Source organism: Miscanthus floridulus, chromosome 4 (genome assembly GCF_019320115.1).
Source record: "Miscanthus floridulus cultivar M001 chromosome 4, ASM1932011v1, whole genome shotgun sequence".
Classification (NCBI taxonomy): domain Eukaryota; kingdom Viridiplantae; phylum Streptophyta; class Magnoliopsida; order Poales; family Poaceae; genus Miscanthus; species Miscanthus floridulus.
Window position 1 is genome coordinate 109,549,595 of NC_089583.1, and position 24,652 is coordinate 109,574,246.

The 24,652-nt window shown below is 49.7% G+C and overlaps 1 pseudogene; it reads right to left on the reverse strand.

The window, feature by feature from the left end:
* Positions 1-72: 72 nt before the first annotated feature.
* On the reverse strand, positions 73-20,762 carry LOC136550298 (uncharacterized; annotated as a pseudogene).
* Positions 20,763-24,652: the final 3,890 nt, after the last annotated feature.

Consider the following 24,652-nt stretch of genomic DNA (forward strand, 5'->3'; position numbering starts at 1 on the left):
AAAATAATGATCTAACCTAGCAAGTAGAAACTCTTAACCTCAAAACTGATCATGAGTATACAGACTTTTCGCAAGTACGAAGAGAACATATGCATTTTCACAAGCTTAGAACATTAGGTCTTCTGGGCTTGTCGACAGAGATACAGTCTCAACTCTCAAGTTTAGTTCAGGTATAGTTCTTATACGGTGCGCTATTACACTTGTTCAGCTACCCCCACATAGTACATGTAATAAAAAGCAAGAGTATAACTCTCAGTAAAGTTTAATCATAAAATCTCAAAGAAAAAGGTAAAAGACTCATCATAGGCTTCCGAACAAGAAGCACATGATTCTATCACATAAAATTTGATAAGCCACTGGAGGATGAAGCGCCGATGTGAAACGAAACGTCGATCACATCTTTGTAGTTCGTTGGTGTCATCTGTTCTTGTTAAGTATCAAGACTGAAATATTTAGGCAAATAGGTATGCACAAAACTATAGATGAAACAGAAACCTCAGCTGTATAAGCTTCTTCCATTTGTTTCTCAACAACAAACTAAAGTTTGAACAAGCAGTACCCATGGCTTACTGCGGGCTGCATTCTGACCATACCATCACTGCACTCTCTTAACCAGCAGCAATCCATTCAATAAAGGTTGACTAATCCAAAGCTATAGCAGGATATGATCGACCTTACTATCATGTGATCTAAGGTATGCCAAACAATTCATGAACTCCTTTATCAGTAGACTTGTCTGCACCAAACAAGTCAGGGCTACCTTTTTCTGTGGATTTATCAGAGGAGCTGCTGTGAATCATTTGGTATGGAGGATTATTCATCCGCCATCCGTTGACATCCATGGGTGGATCGGGAAAACGAGAAGTACATTCTTTGCCTTCAGAAAGAAATGGCAGTGCAACATCAAGTGATCTTCGTGGTCGCCGAACAGATCTGCTGCTCCTGCTTGAAGATGGGAAACATGCCTCCCTGCCCTTCTGTTTGGTCCCAAGAAAGCCACAGGCAAGAGCTTCCAGAGCTCGAGCTGTTGGTGGGCGGCTTCTGCTACTATGTCTTCTTGAGTTGAAAGAAAGCTCATCATAGAGCACATCACTAGAGGCATCTATGTCTGGAAGGCGGCCAGTCACCTCCTCAGCTCCTGAAGTACGCTGAGGTCTGACCATGGTTTCTGCATTTTTGTGAGATGGAGGGACGATGTAGCTCACAGTTGACTCAAAATCAGAAGGCATTTGTGGGATATTAAGATCAATGACATGCCTATTTTGGCATGTTTCCTTGTAAACCATTGTTTCAGCGTTAGGGAGCACGTTGTCGAGCTGTCTGCAGTACGGTTTCTTGTTATTCACTTCAAAGGAAATGTTAGTTGATGAACTTGGAGTTGCACCCCATACAAAAGATTTGGGCCCACTTGCTTCATTTTGTCCAGATGCATCATGATGCACTGGCTCGTCAACTTGCTTCCAGTGATGGTTTTCATTGGTGGCTGTATTCTTGCGACCAGTTCTTTCAGTCTTGGATGAAACTAACCTCCTCCTTTTTGAAAAAGGTGCTAAAAAAATTTGGGACTCAGCATTAAGCCTTTGATCAAACTGAAAGCTTATTTCAGTGGAAGTAGTAGGAGCATGGACCATTTGAAAATCAACAGGAGGAATAGTTGCGTTTGAAGAGGATACATTATTCATTGTGCTGAAACCTTGATCAGTTGAAATATGACCATTGATCGACACTAATGTGCCTGAGGAAGCAGACTTCTGAATTACACTAGAATCCACCTTATCAGCTGTTGGGGGCTTACTTTTTCTCTCCTCACTAGCATACTTTGCATCAGTTGTCCTTCGATCATCAGTAATTATATGTTCATAAGGCTGAGAGCTGTCCTCAGAATCTGAGTGTTCCTCTGAGCTGTCACTCCCAGAACCTCCAGAATGTGGTGAAGACATGTAACCTTGACTGGAATCTGTTGGTAGGTTTCTTAGTGATCGCACCTTAGAAGGTTCTTCCCCTTGAACAAGACTGGTATCCACCACAGTAAATTTCATTAGCTCTGGAGAACACCCAGGCTCAGTGGGACGGCTATAGCATGAAGGTTTCTTGTTAGGAAGTATGTTTCTGTCAGATTCAGAATCATGGCTCCATCCATTTTCATGCTTAATCCCACTGTCATCATTACCACGCTCAACTCCAAATTCAAGCAGCCTTGGTTCAGATGCAACTTTGCTCAAGACATCACTAACAGAATCAAAATAATGATTTCCTTTGACAAGCTTCTTTCTAGAAAATTTCTTTACACCTGGAATCAGAAAGACTAAAGCATGCTTTCCAATTAGTGAAGAATCCTTAGGCTGCTCTGAGTGCCAGCCCCTTGAAAGCAAGCGAGGCCAGACAGCCTCCCAGAATAGATCATTCGATCTTGCCTTGCTCAGTCTGAAATCACCAGTCAAAAACTTTATGATATCTCCAGATGAAAGTGCTGAGCAAGCCTTGCCAACAGGGATTTCTGGGCGTGTTGAGATACCATGATTTCTACTAGGATCTAATGCAAATCCTGTCAGGTCATATTTTCCCTTGCCAACTCCAATTGCATCTACAAGAACTTGAGCACCAACTGTGGATCTTAAGGTCAAAATAAACTGCTCAAAAGTAGATGTTCCCTCATTGAAGATCTTAAAGACCTGCAGAAGACCATATATTGCGGTCAGTCACTTGAGAGAGCTGATGGAATTACATGGATGCAATGAGCTGCTAGATGTAAATTCAGGGGCTTCTTAGAGGAAAAGGTAGAAAAAAAACTACATTCTACAAAATAAATAAGAACAATCATACTCATGCTAGGTCTTTTTGAAAAGCAGAGAAGCATGGTTTTAAAGGCTATACAATGGAACAAATACAGCAGCAATGCTGATGAACTGCGCTGCCCTAAGCATCATTAAAACAACAACAACAACAACATAGCCTTTCAGCCCCAAGCAAGTTGGGGTAGGCTAGAGTTGAAACCCACCAAGAGCCCCAAGTTACGGTTCAGACACTTCCCTCCTCCTGTGCAACTCTACCAAAGTCACATCTCATGTATTCGGTTTTAGTTCTGCTCAATATAAAACCTTCAGACTCAAGGGTCTGCCGCCATAACTCTAGTTTTCTATTTCCTTACGTCTGGCTTTTGTCCACTAACACTACATCATCAGCGAACAACATACACCAAGGGATATCCCCTTGTATGTTCCTGGTAACCTCATCCATTACCAAGGCAAAAAGATACGGGCTTATGGCTGACCTTTGATGAAGTCCAATTTTAATCGAGAAGTAATCTGTGTTATCATCGTTTGTTCGAACACTAGTCACAACATTATTGTACATATCCTTGATGAGGGTCACGTACTTTGATGGGACTTTATGTTTGTCTAAAGACCACCACATAACATTTCTTGGTATCTTGCCATAAGCCTTCTCCAAGTCAATGAAAACAAAGTGGAGGTCCTTCTTCTGATCTCTAAACCGCTCCATAACCTCTCTTATTAAAAAGATTGCTTATGTGGTTGACCTTCCGGGCAAGAAACTAAATTGGTTTGTTGATATCTGCATCGTTCCTCGCAGACGCTGATCGATGACTCTTTCTCATAACTTCATAGTGTGGCTCAACTTAATTCCCCGATAATTAGTACAACTTTGGATATCTCCCTTGTTCTTGTAGATTGGTACCAATATGCTTCTTCTCCACTCCTCAGGCATCTTGTTCGATCGAAAGATATTGTTGAACATCTTGGTTAGCCATACTATAGCTATATCCCCGAGACATCTCTACACCTTGATTGGGATACCATCAGGGCCCATCGCTTTACCCCCTTTCATCCTTTTCAAGGCTTCTCTGACCTCCGATTCTTGAATCCTCCTGCACAAAGCGTCTGTTAGTGTCATCAAACGAGTCGTCCAGCTAAACAGTGATGTTCTCGTTCTCACCATTGGACAATTTATCAAAATACTCTTGCCATCTATGTCTGATCTCATCCTCCTTCACCAAGAGCTGCTCCCTCTCATCCTTTATGCACTTGACTTGGTTGAAGTCCCTTGTCTTCCTATCGCGAGCCCTAGCCATCCTATAAATGTCCTTCTCTCCTTCCTTCGTACTCAAACGTCGATAAAGATCCTCATAGACCCGCCCCTTTGCCTCACTCACCGCTCGTTTTGCAGTCTTTTTTGCCACCTTATACTTTTCTATGTTGTTTGCATCCCTGTCATGATACAAGCACTTATAGCACTCCTTTTCCTTAATAGCCTTTTGCACATCTTCATTCCACCACCAAGTGTTTCGAGTCGCATCCACTCCCTTTGGTCACTCTAAGCACCTCTGAAGCAACCTTCCGAACGCATGTTGCCATCTTCTCCCACATGTTGTTTGCATTGCCTTCATCATTCCAAGAGCCCTCTTCAATGACATTTTCTTTAAAAGACCTTTGATGCCTCCCCTTCTAATTTCCACCACTTCGTTCTAGCAACCCTACCTTGTTTGTTCCCACGAGCTTGCACCAGAAAGTGAAAGTCAGCCACCACCAGCTTGTGTTGAGCGACCACACATTCTCCAGGTATCACCTTACAGTCCACGCATGTTCGTTTATCCCTCCTTCTTATAAGGACAAAGTCGATTTGACTAGAGTACTGGCCGCTACTAAAGGTCACTAAATAGGATTGTCTCTTACAGAAGAAAGTGTTAGCTATCATCAGATCAAAAGCTATGGCGAAATCTAAGTGTCGGGTTCATAAACCCAGGGCCCCTCATGGACCGGCTTCCAAGCAAAGGCTCGACCCAGCAGACGACGTTGCGAACAACGCACAAACTCCTGGGCCGACCCAAATGCCTAAAAACATACCAGAAGGGCGATCCAATCTTCGACCAGGAAGGCCACGCTAAGGAGGAACAACGCTCGCTTCCGACTCCGGCCCGCCTCTCCGACTAAAAGGCCTGGCCAAACACCGCTTTCGACTGGGGATACACTGAACCTCTGCTTACAGCTCTTCTCCGACTGGCACAGTCGGAGCCGACTGGGACCAACCGACCAGGGGACGTCCCGCTCGGTGAGGACCAGAAAACGGGCAGAGCAAGTAAAGCAGGACGCTCAAAGTCAACAGCAATACCGAGGACCGTACCCTGTACACCTGCAGGACAGAACCAACAGGACATGTCAGAAGAGTGCCCTGCAAACCTTCCAGGCATGTCAGAACCCAAGCAGTGTTGTGGACGCCGACATTTGCCCTACAGTGTTGTGGGCGCCCGCAAACTCCCATACCAGACAAACACGGTAAAACCCCTTGCATGCCTCTGGGCATCAACAGTATGGCAGGCACCGACGTCTGCCATACCCGAAGAAGACAACTTCCCACATGCATCTGACATTAACAGTGTTATGGGCGCCTACAATCATCTTGTACCCGACGACGTGGGTAACAAGACTTACATACGTACTCTCTCTCTCACTTGTAAGGCCACCCCCTTCGTCTATAAAAGGGGATACGTTCATCTCTCAACAGATAGATCCCTCATTTCACTTATATTAATTCACCCTCTGTAGCTTTAGACACTCTAAAGCTACACAGAGCACACGCTCGAACAATTATCACATAGCGGAACTCTCGTCACTCTCGACCCTTCAGACCAGAGTCCGACCGGACCTCTTGTACCCCCATCTTTTTTTCCTTCCGTTTGTAACCCCACAGTAAACTTCGAGCACCTAGGACTCAGGAATAAAGTCACCGACCGACTCAAACTGGACGTAGGACATATTGTCTGAACCAGTATAAACCCTGTGTCATTGAGTGATAGGCCACCTCCGATCACAACGTAAAGCAAAACTACAAATATTTGTATTGGTCACTTTCTACACCGACAGTTGACGCCGTCCGTGGGGAAGACGTTGTACATTCACACTTTTGGTCATCGGATGGCCCACTTTTCCGCCACCTTCACCATGGCGGGCTCAAGCGATACGACTCGCTTCGGCTCGCTGGAGTTTCCCACATTCCCACTTGTTGGGATGTGGGTTTCACCCTGTCTTCGAGCCGTCCCAGGCCTTCCTCTTCGGAAGCCTGGACTTCGTCGCCGACCGGCTCGGCGTACTACACCTCCGCGAGGAGGAACTTGTCCCGGCGCCCGTCGGAGGGGCACCCTCCACCGGCTCCAGGACACACAACGACTTCAACGATGAGGCGCATGCGCTTCATTTCGAGCAAACTCTCTGCTCAAACCCCGCTGTGAGTAATGTACATAGTTGTTATTTACTCGCTATTTACTATCTTTCGCCTGATTCTCCGGAGAGACCCCGTTGTCCCTGCCGCGATCGCCATGCGACCGGTTCCCCTACGGCCTCGCGTCCCCCGCGGACGCATGTGCCCGGGGGCACCAAAGGATGCTGACGCCGCCCCCTCTCACATCCGAATTCGTGGGGATGGCGAGCCACGCTCCCACCTGTTTCCACGACCTCATGGATGACGATGTTGAGAGCGATGACTCCAGCATCGGCGACGTGACACCTAGCCACCGTCCGTCCTGGGAGTACGCTATGGCGGACGCTCCGGGACAACCGCCGGTGGTAACGGAGTCCCTGCAGACTCAACCCTCCGGACCCTCGCGCGGATGCCCTCACATGTACCCAAGCGCAAGGCGAGGAGCTACGACAAAGGCGGCAAAACCAGCCGCCACCCGCGCCCGCACGTTCGGTGCATCATGATGCATCCCATGCGCGTAACCCGACGAGCGGCGCCCGGGGGCGCGCTCGCCAGATCCAGCGCGACATCATGGACGGGGGGAACGATCCCCCACAGTTCGCTCGGGCTAGCCAGAACATCGCCGCTGCAGCAATGCTTCTGCGCGGCGTTCCCGAGCCCGTCGACCCCCAGGAGCGGACGGTCCACCGGAACCTCCGGGTGCTAGTGGAAGCCGCCGCCATTCAACAGGCGAAGAGCTCCGCATTGCGACTCCGACTCGCGGCCTCTCTCCCCACCAGGGGGACGGGGACGCACCAGACAGATCGCTCCATCCGCTCACCGCTATAGCCGCCAAGCACGGCACAGGAGGCCGTAGCTGCGCCGCGGTCCGACCTGGCGCCTGCTCACCGACCGCCGGTACGCGAACGCCTCGGTCCGAACCAAGACGCTCGCAGCCTCATCAGCCTGCCTGACCACTTCAATATGCTCATGGATAGCCCGTGCACCAACCACGCCTACGCCGTCAAACACCTCTACAAGGACTGCGAGCTCAAACGTTTCCTACGACAGGCCGGTGGGCCGAAAGGAGACGACAAAGAGGCGTCAACCAAGAAAGGAGACGCGGCGGGCAAGGACGGGGACAACTTCCCCGACCCCGAGGAATGCATCATGATCTTCGAGGGATCCGACGCCATCTGCTTCAAGCGCCAGCACAAGGTACGCTACAGAGAGGCATGCGCCGCTGAGACGGCTGTCCCCTCCTTCCTTAGCTGGTCGGAATCTCCGATCACCTTCGATCAGAGGGACCATCCCTCCCATGTCGTGAGACCAGTACGCTACCCGCTCGTCGTCGACCCCATCGTCCGCAAGAAGCGCCTCACCTAGGTGCTGATGGACGGAGGCAGCGGTCTCAACATCCTCTACATCGACAACCTCGACGCCATGCGCATCCCCGGGTCGAAACTCCGCCCCGCGGGCTCTCCCTTCCACGGCGTGATCCCGGGAGCACAGGTGGACTTCCCAGGGTCAACTTCCGCTCGGAGGTCCTCACCTTCGAAGTGGACTTCCCAGGGTCCTACCACGTCATCTTGAGGCGGCCATGCTACGCCAAATTCATGGCGATCCCTAACTACACCTACCTCAAGCTGAAGATGCCGGGACCGAACGACGTCATCACCGTGGGCAGCGCCGTCTCGCACGCCTTCACGTGCGACCGCGATCATTTCGAGCTCACCACCGCCGTCATCAACTCATCCGAGCTCCCGTGGCTCGGGGAGTCGTCGACCCTAGCAGTCCCGGACTGCAACAAACCAACCTCCTCGACAGCCTTCCGTCCACTCGAGGAAACCAAGGCGGTGGGAATCGACCCCACTAACCCTACCAAGACGGTGCGGATCGGGACCTAGCTCCCGGCCAAATAGGAATGCGAGCTCGACGACTTCCTGCGCGCCAATCGCGATGTCTTCGCATGGAAGCCTTCTGACATGCCGGACATACCGCGGGAGATCGCCGAGCACGCGCTGCGCCTCATCCCGGGCTCGAAGCCCGCCAAGCAGTGCCTGCGTCGCTTCGACGACGAGAGGCGCAGGGCCATAGGCGAAGAGATCGCCAAACTCCTGGTAACCGGATTTATAAGAGAGGTATTCCACTCCGACTGGCTTGCCAATACTGTTCTTGTTAAAAAGAAGACTGGAAAATGAAGAATGTGCGTTGATTATACTGGCCTCAACAAAGCGTGTCCAAAGGATCACTTTCTTTTGCCACGCATAGACCAGATAGTCGACTCCACCTCGGGATACGAGATCCTCTCCTTCCTGGATGCCTACTCAGGCTATCACCAGATTACGATGAAAGAGTCTGATCAACTCGCAACCTCGTTCATCACCTCGTATGGTTCGTACTATTACGTAACCATCCCTTTCGGTCTGAAGAACGCTGGCGCCACCTACCAAAGGTGCATGCAGCAATGCTTCGCCGACCAAATCGACCCGCTCGATCAGCCTGATCAAACCGAGCGGCCGAAACCAACAATCGCCGTATATGTTGATGACATAGTGGTCAAAACGGCTCAAGCTTGCGACCTGATCGCAAACTTGGCTACTACGTTCGCGAACCTCCGAAGGTTAAACGTCAGATTGAATCCCGAGAAATGTGTTTTCGGGGTTCCGAAGGGAAAGCTGCTTGGATGCGGCATCGAGGCCAACCCCGACAAGATCACGGCCATCTCCAACATGGGCCCTATACACAACGTCAATGGCGTACAAAGGCTCACCGGCTGTCTGGCTGCCCTGAGCCAATTCATCTCCCGGCTCGACGAACACGGGATGCCACTCTCCAAACTCCTCAAAAAGAAAAACGCCTTCGTCTGGACTGAGGAAGCTCAGCAGGCTCTAGAGAGCCTCAAAGCGTCACTGACGTCCGCCCCAATCCTCGTCACTCCCGAACGGGGAGAACCCCTCCTCTACGTCGCAGCAAGCAACCATGTGGTGAGCGCCGTCCTGGTCGTCGAAAGGGAGGAGCCGGGACACCACCTTAAGGTCCAGCGACCCGTATACTTCGTCAGGGAGGTACTCACCGACCCCAAGGTCCGGTACCCCCAGGTGTAGAAATTCCTATACGCCGTGCTGATGGCGACCCGGAAGCTCCTGCACTACTCACCGAACACGAAGTCCCAGTCGTCACTTCATACCCGCTCGGGGACATCATCCGCAACCGCGACGCCGCGGAACGGATCTCCAAGTGGACACTCGAACTCATAGGCCACGACATCAGGTATATCCCCCGTACCGCTATTAAATCTCAGCCTCTCGCGGATTTTGTCGCCGAATGGACGTAGGTCCAGCTACCGACCCCGGACGTCACCCACGAGTACTGGATAATGTACTTCGACGGGTCCGTAATGGCGCTCGGCTCGGGGGCTGGAGTGGTTCTAATCTCCCCGGACGGGAGCAGGCTCCACTACGCCATCCGCCTCCATTTCTCGGCCTTAAACAACGCCGCGGAATACGAGGCCCTCATCAACGGGCTGCGCATCGCCATCGAGCTCGGCGCTACGCGACTCTACGTCCACGACGACTCGGAGTTGGCCGTTGACCAAGTCATGAAGGAGTCCTCCTACAAAACCCCCCTCATGGCAGCATACTGCCAGGAGGTGCGCAAGCTCGAGGACAAATTCCAGGGGATCGAGCTGCATCATGTCCCCCGAAAGGACAACGATGCCGCCGATTTTCTCTCAAAATTGGCCGTCGAGAGGGACCCGTCTCCGAGCGGGATCTTCATCAACGATCTCCACGAGCCGTCCGCCCGTATCCTGAAAGGTCCGAGCCAGACACACCCCAACGCCAACCCGGCGCCCGGGGGCTCCGACAACGACGCCAAGCCGGCGTTTGAGGGCTCCGACCCCAGTGCCTCCATGACGACGTCACCCGCCGACGTCGCCGTGTTGACACTCGATCAAACCGACTGGCGAGCGCCGCTACTCGCCTACCTCCTCGAGGAGGTTCTCCCACTCGAAATGACTGAAGCCCGACGGATCGCTCGACGCGCCAAGACCTTCGTCGTGCTCGGTGACGAACTCTACAAACGGAGTCCATTGGGGGTGCTCATGAAGTGCATCCCTACCAACCAGGGGAAACAGCTCCTCGAGGTCCATGCCGGGATCTGCGGACATCACGTGGCCCCGAGGTCGCTGGTCGGAAAAAGCCTTTCGCCAAGGTTTTTACTGGCCCACCGCACTACGAGATGCAGAGGAGGTCATCCGCAGGTATGAGGGGTGCCAATTCTACGCTCAGCAAACTCATTTGCCGGCACAGGAGCTTCAAACCATCCCCATCACTTGGCCGTTCGCGGTCTGGGGCCTCGACATGGTAGGACCCCTCAAAAAAAGGCTCGGCTGGCTTCACTCACCTGCTCGTAGCGGTCGACAAGTTCACCAAGTCGATAGAGGCCAAGCCCATCACCAACATCCGCTCGGAAGAGACGGTCAAATTCTTCCTCGACATCATCTATCGGTTCGGCGTTCGTAACTATATCATCACTGACTACGGGACTAACTTCACCGGGAAGAAGTTCCTAGACTTTAGTGATGGATACAGCATCAGGATCGACTAGGTCTCGGTCGAACATCCACGTACTAACGATCAGGTCGAGCGTGCCAATGGCAAGGTCCTCCAAGGACTTAAGCCACGTATCTTCGACCGACTCAATAAGTACGCTAGGCGATGGGTTGCAGAGGTCCCAGCGATCCTCTGGAGCCTAAGAACGACCCCGAACCGATCCATAGGGTTCACACCCTTCCTCTTGGCATACGGAGCTGAAGCAGTGCTGCCCTCCGACCTCGACCACAGCGCCCCAAGAGTGAAGGCTTTCGACCACGACCGAGCCGTAGAGGCTCAACAAGACGCAGTCGACCTGCTCGAGGAGGCCCGCGAGACGACCGTCATCCGCTCCGCTCGTTACCAGCAAACTCTCTGCAGGTACCACGAAAGGAAGATCAGGAGGACGATCCTCGAAGTCGGTGATCACGTACTCTGGAGAACCCAATCAACGAAGGAGAAACACAAACTCTCTCCACCATGAAAAGGTCCCTATACGGTGACTGAGGTGATCCGACCGGGCGCTTACCGACTGAAGGACGACAACGGAAATGTTCTCACCAACACTTGAAACATTAAACAGCTACGTCATTTTTCTCCTAAATTCGGTCTTACCGCTTTTATTCAACACTTTCTCCTGTAAAGCACTCCAGCCTGAACACTTTCAGCCCAGGTCGCTCGAGGGCTCCATGAGGGTAAAAAACTAAATACTACCTCTCTTTTTCACTATCACATGGTAAAACCTTTTTGCCCGAATGAAAGGGCATTCCATTCCTTTGATTACCCTACGTGACTTCGTTTTTACTCCCAACCGAGCGCACCCCGCCACGACCTACGGTTACGAGTAGCCGAGCCTCGCGGGCCATGCCCAGATTCTTAAAGCTGCAACCTACGGAACGAACGGGCAGGAGTGCTTTACACAGGGGCTCCCCAACGAACTTAACAATTACATTTGCTGACTACTTCTACTCCAAATGCTACTGTGGCCACTCAGCGGCATCGGCTGATGCCAAAGGTGAGGCCTCGGCACATGCCGCCGAACATAACCACCACCGCAAGGGCCCGGCCCGATTCCGCTCCCTCGACTTCGGCGAGCGCAACGGAGACCTCAAGGGCCCCGCCCAGTTCCGCTCCCTCGACTTCGGCGAGCGCAACGGGCACCTCAAGGACGTCGCACCCATAGATGCTCAGCAAAAGAGCATGGAGCTCCTGACCTTCTCATGCAGTCAAGGCAGTTCCTGGGTAGGGACGCTGCCCGCCGAGGTATGGCCGCCGTGGCTGGAGGATATCTCATCAAACTTTATGAACTGGCCAACCTGAGCAGCTGCAAGGGCGAAACCTCCCACCGGCACAGTCCCGAGCGTCTTCCTCTTCGACAAGGTTCGCCCGGAGAAGACTCGCCGGAAGGAGTCCACGTGCGGCTCCATCCCAACGAAAGCCTAGCAGACGGTGACGAAGCCGGCGACGTGCAGTACCCTCCAGTGCGCCACCTCCTTCGACAGCAGCCCCTTCTTGGCGAAGGCGGCCAGCACCACCTCCTTGGGCGGAAGCAGCACCTTCTCGGTGAAGGCGGCTAGCACCACCTCATCTACGCTGGATGACCTCAAACTCGACATTGCGCTCCGAAAAATCACGAACGGGTCTGTGAGTTCTCCTTTCCCTCTCCCTTCCTCTATTTAAAGAAGAAGCGGAGCAGTTGAGGAAAGGCGAAAGGATTAAATGCGAGAAACTCTCTCCCTTCCCCCATTCAATGCGAATGGTAAACGACGGGACGCACCCTGACCGATGGGACGCACCCTGCCCGACGGAACAGCGCCTGGTCAGACGGGACGTGGCCTGGGTATGGCCCACCACTACCGCACGCCGGACGCAAGAAACAAAGCGCCACCACGCGCAGGCAGCCCTCCGCCTTCCCAGGCGGGACTTGGAAAGGCCCAACTACAGGATCTCCGCCCAGGAGAGACCATCGGGCTTCTTGAGTCAATCGAATGGCTCAGGCGAAACGCCGAGAGACAGGTAAGGAGCAGAGGGACGCCCCATATGGGTCATGCCGACTCCGTCACAAACGACGAGCACGGATCCCGGTCAGATATTTTCGATTGGAGCTCCTCAAACCCCGTCACTCGAGTCATCAAGGTAACATTACCAACCCCCACTATTTCTTTATATAATCATTCGTTCATCTATACACGCATTCATTCATTCCATACATTCGAGGCATTGCATATGCAGTTAAATGCATCACAACGCTCCGTGTTGTATCACGAAGCGGCAGTTGCCTCATTCAAACATGAGCAACAACCGACCGGGGTTCGAAGGCCGGACCACGAAGGGCTCGAGGCCGCCTCGCGTCAAACAGAGCCAGGGGAGAAAACGTAGATGAGCCCCGAGTGGCCCTCGCCTAGTCGGCCTCGAAGAAGACAAGGTCATCTCAATTTTCTCGTTCGATCCTAACCTCCCGTCAAACCCACAGAATCTCCATCGAGGAGGGACCAGCGGGCCACCCGGGTCTGTCTCCGGAACGACCCAGGCATTTGCCGGGTTACAGGTTAAGGAGCAGTGGAGTGCCACATGAGGGCTATGACGACCCCGTCACGAACGACGGACCCGGACTTCACTCGAACGTGCCCATTAGCGAGCTCACCGAGCGCGTCACTCGAGCCATCGAGGCAAGCGACGTTAGCTCAGCCCCTACGGTTGTGAGAAACCGCGGACGGGGTAACGCACAAAACTCAACCGACCCGTACCAAAGCCCAACGGGGCTCAGGGGCTCAAGACGCCCAACGCCTCAGTTGCGCCCGACGTCAGGATCCGCGACTCCGTCTCGCCCGATCCCTAAAACGCCTTGGCTACGCCCGACACCAGGATCCGCGATTCCGTCTCGCCCGATCCCTAAACGCCTCGGCTACGCCCGACGCCAGGATCCGCGAACTCCGTCTCGCCCGATCCCTAAAGCGCCTCGGCTGCGCCCGACACCAGGATCAGCGAACTCCGTCTCGCCTGATCCCTAAAACGCCTCGGCTGCGCCCGACGCCAGGATCCACGACTCCGTCTCGCCCGATCCCTAAAAACTGTCGGCTGACGAAACCCCCCAGGCGATTCTGTCCGAATCGCCCGGGGGCTCGGGGGCTACACCCGCTGACAAAACAAAGCTTCCCCCGCTGGCAACATAAAAAAAAACCCTAGAAGATTCTACCCGAATCGTCAGGGGGCTCGGGGGCTACACCCGCGGGTGCGCTCGCGCGCACCCGCCATAAAGATAAAAATCCCCCAGACGATTCTACCCGAATCGCCCGAGGGCTCGGGGCCTCCTGTTGGGTTTATAAACCTGGGGTCCCTCATGGACCGGCTTTCCAGTAAAGGCTCGGCCCAGCAGACGACGTTGCGAACAACGCATAAACTCCTGGGTCAGCCCAAATACCTAAAAACAGGTCAGAAAGGTGATCCAATCTTTGACTGAAAGGCCTCGCTAAGGAGGAACAACGCTCGCTTCCGACTCCGACCCGCCTCTCCGACCAGAAGGCCTAGTCAAACACCGCTTCCGACTGAGGATACACCGAACCTCTGCTTATAGCTCTTCTTCGACTGGCACAGTCGGAGCCGACTGGGACCAACCGACCGGGGACGCCCACTCGGTGAGGACCAGGAAACGGGCAGAGCAAGTAAAGCAGGACGCTCAAAGTCATCAGCAATACTGAGGACCGTACCCTGCACACCTACAGGACAGTACCAACAGGACACATCAGAAGAGTGCCCTGCAAACCTTTCAGGCATGTTAGAACCCAAGCAGTGTTGTGGACGCCGACATTTGCCCTACAGTGTTGTGGGCGTCCACAAACTCCCATACCAGACAAACACGAAAAAACCCCTTGCATGCCTCTGGGCATCAACAGTATGACAGACACTGACGTCTGCCATACCCGAAAAAGACGGCGTAACTTTCCACATACATCTGACATTAACAGTGTTATGGGCGCCTACGATCATCTTCTACCCGACGGCGTGGGCAACAAGACTTAGCATACGTACTCTCTCTCTCACTTGTAAGGCCATCCCCTTCATCTTTAAAAGGGGATACACTCTCTGCTAACAGATAGATCCCTTAGTTCACTTACATTGATCCACCCTCTGTAGCTTTAGACACTCTAAAGCTATACAGAGCACACACTCAAACACTTAGCACATAGCGAAGCTCCCGTCACTCTCGGCCCTTCAGACCAGAGTCCGACCGGACCTCTTGTACACCCCATCTTTCTTCCTTCCGTTTGTAACCCCACAGTAAACTTCGAGCACCTGGGCTCAGGAATAAAGTCACCGACCGACTCAAACTGGACGTAGGACACGTTGCCTGAACCAGTATAAACCATGTGTCATTGAGTGCTAGGCCACCTCCGATCACAACGTACAGCAAATCTACAAATATTTACGTGTTGGTCACTTTTTGCACCAACACTAAGACTTCCTCTCCCTCCTGGTTCCTACTACCATATCCGAAACCCCCTTGATCCGCCTCGAAACCTGCACTTGATGTACCTACATGGTCATTAAGATCACCTCCTATAAAGAGCTTCTCGCTACTAGGGATAGCTCTAACCAAGCGATCTAAGTCTTCCCACAAAAGCCGCTTAGCACTCTCATCATGGCCTACTTGAGAGGCATACGCACTAATTACATTTAAGACCATATCACTAATGACAAGTTTAACTAAGATGATCTTATCCCCTTGCCTTCTCACCTCCACCACACCATCCTTGAGGCTCTTATCAATCAAAACTCCTACTCCATTTTTATTTGAAGTTGTCCCTGTGTACCAGAGCTTGAAGCCGGTATTGTCCACCTCCTTCGCCTTCTGCCCCTTCCATTTAGTCTCTTGGACGCATAAGATATTTACACGCCTCCTAACCGTTGTGTCCACTAACTCTCTTAACTTACCTGTAAGGGACCCTACATTCCAGCTACCTAAACGGTTCCTAGTAGACTCGACTAGTTTCCATATCTTTCGCACCCAACGAGGTAGGTGTGAAGACCCTTGCTCATTTTGTACAACACTCGGACGCCGATGTGACGCGCCACTAAGGATGCGACGACCCGATCCTTGCTCACTTGACACCGTGTCCAGATCGCGACACGGCGCGTCACGTGGGTGACGACCCGGCCCTTGCTCATTTAACACCATACCCGTGTTTCGACATGGCGCGTCGCTAAGAGGGTTACGCCCCAACGGGATTCTTTTGGGTTTCAGCTTCATTAAAGTGGCTAAGTTTTTACATTGGCTCGCCGCACCTAACACAACCCTCCTCCTTTACCAGGACTTGGGACCTGCTATGCTGGGACACCAAAGGCGCCCCACCATAGGCGGAGTTATCTTTATTTTTTTTAATGATGCTTAGGCTTTAATGATGCCTAAGCATAAAAAAATGGCGTACCCAGTGCAGAGAGCTCTCGCTCTGTGCGGGGTCTGGGAAAGGGTGTCAGTGGCAAGCCTTACCCTCGCCTGTGCAATGCGAGGAAACCGCGACTCGAACCCGGAACCTTCCGGTCACAGGCGGTAAGACTCTACCGCTTGCACCAGGCCCGCCCTTCATGCCTAAGCATCATTAAAAAAAATAAAGATATTAGAATATGTATAGGCCTGTAGTTATCGAACTGATCCTACGCATCGATTTTCAATGGTTTGATTCAGTAGGAAAAAGTAGAGGAAAAGAAAAGTCAACACACCTTCATCAAAGGAGCTTCAACTTCCCTAGCTATACCAGCAAGCAAACGGGACAACAATTCCTGCTGCCTTGGACCAGAAAATATACGCAGCCCAAGAATACACCTCCTACTTCTTGCTTTTTTACATGCAGCCCATCGTCTGTATGCATCAGACCTGAAAAATTCTCCATAGTAGTATGACAAAACTTCTCCCAACGTCTTAGTTTCAGTAAATTTTGTCACCTGGACAAGATTTTTCCCAAAAATGTAAAGACCAAGAAGAAAAGTCTGTGCCTCTTCATCAGTCCAGGAGTATCTTGGCATCCCAGGCAATGGAAAAGAATTATTGAGTTTCCTATTTACACAAGAACAACCTAAAAGCTTCCTTTTCTGTAAGCAGTGCATGTCTTGTCTAGCAGATCCTGATAAATTCTCAACTTGTTCAGCAGATTCAACTTTACAGTTTAGACACTCTGAAGAAACATCATGCTGATACAAATTTTCCGGAACATTTCCACAGTTGTGTTTGGAACCTTCATCTTGTGAAGGAGATGAACTGTGTACTGAAAATCCCCTCCGCTCTTCTTTTATATGACTGCTTCTATTTTGGGTCCATGTGACTGGAATAGCTAATCCTACTCCCACAGGGTACTCAAAGCCAAACGCCATGCTGTCATAAACTGTTGATGACCTTAGTTTCATCCGTTCCTCTACAGTTAGTAGATCTGGAACTTCCACCTGGTACTCATCCCCTACACGAGGGTAGACCCGTGTGTCTTCGTTGACCTCCTCTGGACATAAAGGCTCTAGAAAACGAGGCTGATCGACAAGCATCTCTATCGGATGCTCTTCATCATCCTTGATTTCAATGGGTTCCATCTGTACGGAAGCAATGGGAGTACAGGATTAGGATCCATGATGGCTAATGCAAAGATGATCGGTAGAACATAAATATGCAGAATGAAGATATCTACCTGATAATCTTCTTCTTTCTTGATTTCAAGAGAATCCATCTGTGAAAAAAGGTACAGGTTCAAAATCGTATTAACCATCAGTTAGCGACCAGACTTACGTGCATATCATCAGAACAGGAAAAATATAACCCAAAGACAAGTCCGCAATACATGAAGTGTGAAAAATATGGCGGGGGGAGGGGTAGTCAACTTAGTCATACTATAAGGGCTAAGGGCCAGTGGGAGCACAGAATTAGCATTAGCAGGACCAAAATTCCAATGGACAACTTGTGCATCAATGTACTCAACAATATAGGTAAAATGACAAGTGTGGAATAACACGTGGCACTTCAAATTAATGGCTAATCCATCACATCGCAGCCTGGATATACCATTGATTGCACAATAACATGCGGGCCTAACCTTTATTTCAAATGAACAAGAACTTCCAAATTTGCAGTGCTGTTTTATGCCATAAATAAAGCATACACCAAAATGAGATTTAAACACAGCAAGTTTAGATGTCATGGAAAGCATACATGGTTCCTGCATTCCTACATTTCCAACTTCTAAATCTAAAAAGTATACTATGCCGGTGGAGGAAAACCTTCTACCACTCTAAATAAAAACTAAAATGGCAGCATGTTGCAGTCACCCCCCACCAACAATTTGCATTAGCAGTGAAAGCAATTGCTGACTAGGCTTGATCCACCGATCAGTATAAAAAAGCTAACGAACAATTGCTCTTTATCAATCTCACACCAGCCAGGAGAAAACTTAAACGTTGGACATGGTATTCAATTAATCCCCAAATCTTTTTCGAGTTGGAAACTGAACTGCACCCGCGCTTCGGGACCAAGTTGTACGGGGTCAAGTGAGATCGATCTCGCAAGCTGACGAATAAGAGCCTAACCGAACCATCAAGGGATGGATTGGATTATTAGCGTCTCACGAAACAAGCAAATCCGATGCTAACCGACGGAGAGAACTAAGGAAAGATGCGGATTTGATTGTTCAAAGCAAAGATGAGATCCCGGACAAGACAATTCTTAGAACAATACATCTAAGCAAGCTATGGTACTTTACCAGCAAATGGAATCAGTCGCGCGTCCGGACGGATCTCCAGTCCACGCCACTACGATACAGAGGCACGACGACGACGAAGATGCAGATAAAGGATTATACTTGGAAGCGGCCAGCGTGCTCGGCGTCAGGATACCGGAGACGCGGCCGCTGGTGAAGTAGACGGAGGCGGCACTGGCGCCTGGCGTGGCGCTGGCGCGGGCGCTGCCGAAGTGGTGAGGAGGTCGATGCGATGGTGAGTCTGTGAGAGTTTGAGGGATGCTTTGAGACAAACCAAACCAGACGGGGGCAGCCGGGTGGAGGTGGACCCCAACCGCATTACGGGCCGGGTTGGGCTGGCAAAAGAAAACCGGGAAGTTTTGGGCCTGTAGAATGCTACTGTTTGTTTCTCCAAAAAAAAAAACTTTGTTTGAGTACTTTCTTTTAGGTAAGGTTTGTACGTGGTACTAGAATCTAGTAAACCTTAGCAAACGATTAATGATATCACGCACAACGTTCAGTGCATCATGCTGAGTGGATTACATATATTTTTAATTGCTGTTAACTACTGCTGCATGCAACATATATTCTGGTTACAACATTGTTATAAAAGTTGCAAGTGTTTTTTTTACTCTAGCACTAGATTTTGATAGTGTCAAAATAATAACTGTAGCATGAGTGAAACAACAATAGCTAGCACTGAGATCCCCCCCCCCCCCCCTGCCCTGTGCAATCTTTTTGACAAACATTTTCATGTGCATAAATAGTTGTAAGCAGGACAAAATTTCATTTTGCTATGGGAGCTGCTATTTTAAGAATTTTGCTACAAGACACTGCTACAGTGAAAAATGGCTAGCGGGCGGTGCCATTCATTGTGCATTTGTTGTGTGTCCTGTAGCAATAGCTACACTTTTAACAAATGCACACGGGATGATAATGTTCAGTGCCAAAATTCCACTATGTATCGCTTTTTTCGAAAAGCACTATGTATCGCTGGGCAGAAGTAAACAAAAATTGTTCCACAGCAAAAAAAAAAAATGAATTATATATATAAAAAAAGATGTTGGTTAAGTGGCCAAATAAAGAAGATGATGGTGGCCGTGGGTGCCTGCCTGGTGTGGTCAAACTTTAGGAAGAAAAAATGTCTTCTCTGAAATTTAAACTAAACAGCCGGAAACTTGCAAAGATTTATCCAACAGGGCAAAATAGTGCGAGTGTGCGACGGATACAAAAGTCACCATATCTGCCCAACAGCCTAAACACCATGAAAAACTGTAAAAAAAACTAGCAAAATATCACATGCGACGCAACAAAACAGGTGTCGACGTCAGCGCCGAACATCCCCGTCTGGGATTAGAGGCACGGAAGGACAAAAGGAAAACTGTTAAGCGAGTTCAACGATGTCATCCAGTATAGCATCTACAATGCTTCTAAATCTGTGATACCTCTGAGGTCCTTCTAACAATTGCTTTTGCCTTTCCGCATCCCATCATTTCCCAATGCAAATATACTTATATACACGGTTTTTTACTAGGTTTAAGAAGAAAAAACTTTATACTAATCATGGCTGCATTTTCATCAGGGCAGCAAAGGGAAGAAAAATAAGAACGACTGCATTTTCCAGTCATCCCCCCACCAAAGCATCATCATCCCCGATGACAGAGCTATTGCATGTTACGCTCGATCCACTAATCACTTTATCAATCCTAGCAAGCAAGGCACCGATTCAATCGATGCCCCCAAATTTTTCGCGAGCTGCAAAGCGAATTGCGCCCAGTCATAAGGGAGTCAACAGAGATCGATCCTGCGCGTCGGGAAAACAAGAACGAAATCGAGCCATCAAATTAACACCAATGGATGGATGGATTAGACCACTAGCGTGTCGCCAAGCAAAGAAATCTAAGTTTTATATAACCGATGGGCTGGACGGACGAGAGACGCGGGTTCGATTGCGCACACAGAGATGAGATCCCACGCAACACAGTTCAAATAACCATCCATCGAAGCAAGATGAGGAGCCTTACCAGAAAATGGAAACGGCCGCAGGCCCGGACGGATCTCCAGTCCACGCGGTTCGGCTGAGAGGGCAACGACGAAGACGAACAAGAGAAGACGCGAATTACTTCGAGATGGATGACGTGCTCCGGCGGCGGGATGCCGGAGATGCGACCGCTGGCGATGCGGTCGTGCCGCGTGCGGCAGCGATGGCGCCTGCCTGGCGTGGCGCGGGCGCTGCCGAAGTGCAGAGGAGGACGATGGTGTGTCTGTGCGAGACCGTGTGAGAGATGCTTTGAGGCGAAACGGGGCAGCACTAGCAGGGAGGAGGTGGACCCAGAGAGTTGAAGCGGGCTAGGCCGGGCTAGTAGAAAGCCTAGTGATATGTTGGGCTTATAAAGGCCTCGCTGGACCGTCCTGTTACATTACTGGGCCTGGTTTGTAAGGCTGAGCTATAAATTTTGAACTCTTTCGCTGCCGCTCGATCAACCTCTCCTAATTCGTCCGTCTCAGTTTTCTCTTTTAAAAAAAAAAAATACTTCGTCCATATTGCAAGGCATGTGATTTTGTTCGACATTACAAGGCTTACGTCCTAACACACTTCATTCCCTAAATACTCCCTTCCCTCCTATAAAATATAAATTATCCTGGGATTAAAATTTATCTCGAATTATAAGGTATTCTAGAATATTCGACGAATCTATAACTATTTCTTTTTAACCTCATTCGTACATGTATCCGTGCATACCTTTTAAACATTGTCTTGCGCAAAATAATTCCTATAATTGGTATCTAAAAACAATAACAAGCATGCATGCTTTTTAAAATTACTTGGAGAAAAATAAGCAAGTTGACAACCAAACTAATAACTAATTAGTGAGCAACAAATTAGTATTATGTCAGACTCCTTATTTGATCTAAAAATATTGCTTAAGATACCTTATATTCAAGAGAGAGAAAAACTTTCCATACCCAAAACCTAACTACTCCCGTGGGGCATGCTAAATTGCTAAGGGATAAAAAATAGTACCCATTGGGTATCGGTACATACTACCCACATATGTGTGTACCCTTGTGTAATCTATACTCATTTTCAGCTGCATATATGTCTTCATTAGTTACTATGAAATGTACATATATCTAATGGACTTACGACTATTAGACCATTAATTGGTGAAGTCTGTGTTGTTATTGTTTGATTTCTATTCATAGATATTCAATGATACATAATTTTAATAATACGATATATTCATGTTTATTGTCAAATTGTCTGTAGTGGCTATGCATTTGGGTGTGTGTTACCCATTGGGTATTTTTACCCACGCGGGGTACAGGTACAGTAAAATCTACCGTGTTCACGTAGCTATTGCTCTCTTGTTCGTTTTGCTCTCTTGTTCGTAGCTATGAAATGTACATATATTTTTACCCATTGGGTATTTTTACTCAAGCGAACTGGCCATTGCTCTCTTGTTCGTTTTGCTGAAAAGTTATGCCTGAAAATACTATTTATTAATTTATTGCGAGTGAAAAATATTATTCGTTCGCTGTAATAGCATGGCCGGTGAGACAATTTTATAGGGCCAGATCCCCGAAAGACAAGGACTGTGATTTGCAGTGGAGAAAAGACGGGACTGCACACATACTTAGTACGAGTACTTCAGCTATGATGGTTGAAATAGCACGGCCGGTGAGACAATTTTAGCCCGTGTTTAATTTCAAACCCAAATTCTCAAAAAGTGTTATAGTAGCCATCATATCGAATCTTGCGATACATGCATGGAGCATTAAATGTAGACGAAAAAAACTAATTACACAGTTTTGTTGGAAATCGCGAGACGAACGTTTTGAGCCTAATTGGTCCATGATTGAACACTAATTACCAAATAAAACAAAAGTGCTACAGTAGCCCAAATTTCAAAATTCGGCCAACTAAACACGGGCTTACAGGACCAGGTCCCGAAAGACAAGGACTGTGATTTGCAGTGGAGAAAAGACGGGACTGCGCCACATACTAGTATGAGTACTTCACCTACGATGGACCACAGCGGGGTGAAAAATATTATTAGTTCGCTGAAATAACATGGTCGGTGAGACAATTTTACAGGGCAGATCCCCGAAAGACAAGCCCCGTGTTCGCTGGGCTGGCTGGCTGGAGCTGGGCTGGCCAGCCCCCTCACAAAAATAATGTTCATCTGTACCAGCCAGCAGTATTTCTTTCTCATATAAACGAACCAGTAACGATACGAGCCCCCTCACAAAAATACTGTTTATATGTACCAGCCAGCAGTATTTCTTTCTCACATAAACGAACCAGTCAACCGAACGTGCCGAAGGACTGTGATTTGCAGTGGAGAAAAGACGGGACTGCACCACATACTAGTACGAGTACTTCAGCTACGATGGGCCACAGTCCACATGGGAGAAGAGGGCAGGCGATAGAAAGTTGTGCCTGCCTGACCCTGCCAATAGCTAGAGCAGAACCTTTTAAAATTAGCCTCGGTAAATTAGGCCCAGCTCACTAGCCCACGTCAGCCTACTACCATCTCCATTATATAAACGAAAACAGCAACCCTAGACACTCCGCTCTCCCTCTCTTTTCTCTCAATCGCCGCGCCGCATCACGCCCTCTGCGGCGCGCTCTGCACCGCGCCTCCCGCACCGCGCGCGCAACCTCCCTCTCCAGTCTCCTCTCCGCTCCCCTTTTCCCTTCCCTCGCGACCACCCTATCCTCTCCGATCAGTGCCGCACCGCGTCGCTCCCCCCTCGCGACCTCCCTCTCCCTCTCCCTTCTCCATCTCCCTCGTCCCCCACGGTGGATCCGGTGACAGATCTGGCGGCGGGCGCATGGCGGGCTGTACTGGCGGCGGGGTGCTGCTACATCGGCAAGCGCACGCGCAGGCTCTACCGGCAATGGCGGACTGACACTGGTGGCTACGGCAGTTGGCGCGTGAGCGAGGGCCGTGTGGGGCCCTCCCGATGGTGGATCTGTGTTGAAGGCCACATGCCCGCGCGGCGGGAGCCCGGCGGCGCTAGCGGCGTTGACGTGCTAGTCCGGCGACGGCGGGCGCTCGCGGCTGTCCAGATCCAACGAGCAGCGCTGGCGGGCGGCGTCACACGCGGATCCAACGAGCGGCAGCGCTTGGATGGGCTTGGCTGGCCTCATCGAAGGGCTTAGCCGGCCACATCGACAAGCTCGCTAGAAATTTTTGTTTTTTATTGATTAACCGAGGCGGGAATATAAACTGTATCCGTAGTTCGTGTATTAACCATGACCTTTCGACCGAGGTAGATGCGTTGCCCATCTCGGTTAATCTAAAACGTTTATCTCGGTTAAATTTAGCGTAGTAGTGTTAGCCTCACTCGTGCGCCATTCATGTAGTCGTCAATGATTGTTTGTTTATTTGCTTGATTAAAGCGGGTTACGGAGGCACATTTCTTGAGGTATTGGATGAATGCCTGAGTTCATTTTAGAAGCATTTCTTGAGGTATTGGATGAATGTTTGGAAGGGGAAACATGTGGAGGCAGATAGTACGTTATTGGAAAGAGAAGGGGGCGAGAAGAGTTGCTAGGATGGAGAAAATATGCGTTGCCGCGTCCAACGGATGGAAAGATGGACCACGTGACATGGCTTACTGAAATTACGAAGAAATAAATTAGCGGCAGTTTTCTACATGATTACCAAATAAATATCGATTCATATTTTTTTAATATATTTATTTAAAGATATATATAATTAAAATTTTCAATTATAAATCTCAGTTAAATTTTGAATAACTTAACTATAAACAGACGGAGTCACATCACAAATTCGTTGGAAGAAGGTAACATCCATTACTTAACCTGTTATCTAGTTTTCCTCGCCAACACAGCCAATGTCGGTTTGGTATAACTTATTTTCATCGGTGAAGTAGCTTTTTTTACTTTAGCTAGAAAAGGGAGCTCTATCGGTATAGCTAAAACTGTTTTAGCAAGCTTTTTTTTTTGATAAAACAATTTCTCCTATGGGATAAAAATGATGCAATGACCATTATATCCTTCTGTTTTTTCTCTCTTTTTTCCTTTCATTCTCTCCCTTCTTCCTCGCGTCGGTCTTTGCTCTCCTCTCCTGACCCCTCCCGCCACAGCGACGCCTCCCTCCACACCCTGCTCTCCCCCGG